Genomic DNA, 2230 nt, shown 5'->3' with positions numbered 1-2230 from the left:
AAGGATCCCTAGGGTAAGCGAGAGGAAGGTGAGAGGATCTGATCCAGAAAGGCTTGCCAGATTTGGCAAAGAACTGACTTTTAATTTTAAAAATTATGTTAATTCTTTAAAAAAATTATCGATTCAATTTCTGCTTTTATCTTTAAGTTCTGTTCCTTCTTACTTCTTTGGGTTTGTTCTGGTGCTCTTTTTCGAGTTTCTAGAGTTGAATATTAGGATCATTTATTTTCAGAATCTTTAGTTGTTTTCTAATAAATGTATATAAGACTATAATTGTCCCTTTAAATCTTGCTTTAGCTACATATCACAAGTTTTAATATGTCATGCTTTTGTCATCTCTCATTTATAACTATTTTGAGGGGTTTTTTTCCATGAAGATTTCATCCTAATTCATGGATTATTTAGAAAGGTGGTTTTCATTTTTGTTTTCAAAGTTAAGGCTTTTTAAAAAACATTTTGCCTTAGATTTCTAACTTTAATGCTTGGAGATGAGAAAAATGTGCTCTCAGAATTATCTGAGACTCCGCGTGGCCTAATATACGTACTTTTTTTCAAATGTCCCAGTTTTTGTAAATGTGTATTCACTCTTTACATGCACCAAGTTTCTCTCTCTACATCTCTGCATCCATTTTGCTAATCTGATTATTTAGATTGTTTATTTGGTTTAATATTTTCTACTTTTATTGTAGTGTAAACAATAATATAAATGGTGCCACTTTAAAATAGAGCTGGAGCTGCCATGCCAGAAGAACTGCCTCCATGTCTTATGACTCAAACCTTGAAATGTTAAAAGCAGGGCAAAATAATCTTCGAACTGGGCCTCGAGCAACTTTCTGTCCCAAAGAAGTCTTGCAAAGATAATAAGAAATCAGTTATTATGACTATTGGACTGATGACAACTAGAATGAAAATTTAAAACATTGTTTAGAATTAACATTATTATGTTATGTTATCTGCATCAATAGAAATGCCTTCCTTCTATTGGTATAATTGTTCCCCTTCCCCTTCTCATAAATATCCATTGCTTTTGTCTCCTGATTGAAACATTATTCGGGCTTCTGACTGAATTAATGATTCCCATAAAGCAATTCTTATTGATCTCAAACTCTTGTTTGTCTCTTGCTTTGAAAGATTTTTTTTATTTTTAAGTTAACAATTTTTTATCAATTCCTTCCATAATTTGGTCTAATTTTGCCTTATAATTTTAAGAGCAAATTATTAGGTTCATATAAGTTCACAATTGTTTTATCTTTTGCTGACTTTTCTTTCTTAATACTTTTCTCCTTAAAAAATTATGCCTGCTATTAATGTTCTAAGATAGTATTTGTCTAGCATATATTCTCCCCCCTCGCCCCCCACTATTTCTGTTGTTCTTTAGGTTTGTCTCTTGGATATGATATTCAATTTGTTTTAAAGATTCAAAAAAATTTATCTAAGTATCTGCTTTTAATTGTTGAGTGTATTCAGTTTATGTTGATAATGATTACAAAAATATCTTAACCTGTTTCTGCTATTTGTGTACATACACACATACCCTCAGGGCTGATATTCACCTGGAACAGATTAGTATAATCCTGTAAATTATTACAAATCGAAATTCTTTCATACTACTTCATGTTTTGAGATGTCATAGTGCCTCCATCCCTGACCCTCCCCAGGGAATGAAAGAGCAGTACTTGTCAGAGAGCAGCCCTCAGGACCTTTTCAAGTCTCTAATTAATCACCAACTAGGCCAGATAGGTGGCTTAATATCATGTGAAATATACTTTCTCTTTGCTTCTTTTTTTTCATTTTTTCTACCTTCCTTCGAATTGTTTGAATTTTCTTTGTTTAACCCATTTGTCCCAAGAATACTTGCCAGTGGCACTTGTAGTTGCAGTGTTACCCCAAGATAACTCACGGATTACAGTCCTAACCTTACCCCCAAAGTTTGCCGCAAAATATCTCGCTTTTATTATTATTTTGACATCACTCTAGTATATCGATAGTCTTTGGAAACAAATGACATCATTCTATTTATAACATTCTGGTTTTGGTAGTGGTATTTCCATTTACAAAGTATAGTAATTCTCGATCGCTGAAAATGTCAAATCCTAGATGTTCCACTTTGCCTTGTTCCGTGCTTTGAAATTTACCACATAAAAAATGATTAAATACTGATCATCATATACATTTCTGTTACATTAGGATTAGAGACAAGTTCTGTTTAGAAATAACTCCAAGAACAGTT

Source organism: Pteropus vampyrus, unplaced genomic scaffold, assembly GCF_000151845.1.
Source record: "Pteropus vampyrus isolate Shadow unplaced genomic scaffold, Pvam_2.0 Scaffold20, whole genome shotgun sequence".
In the NCBI taxonomy this organism is placed as follows: Eukaryota; Metazoa; Chordata; class Mammalia; order Chiroptera; family Pteropodidae; genus Pteropus; species Pteropus vampyrus.
This window is presented reverse-complemented; position numbering follows the sequence as displayed.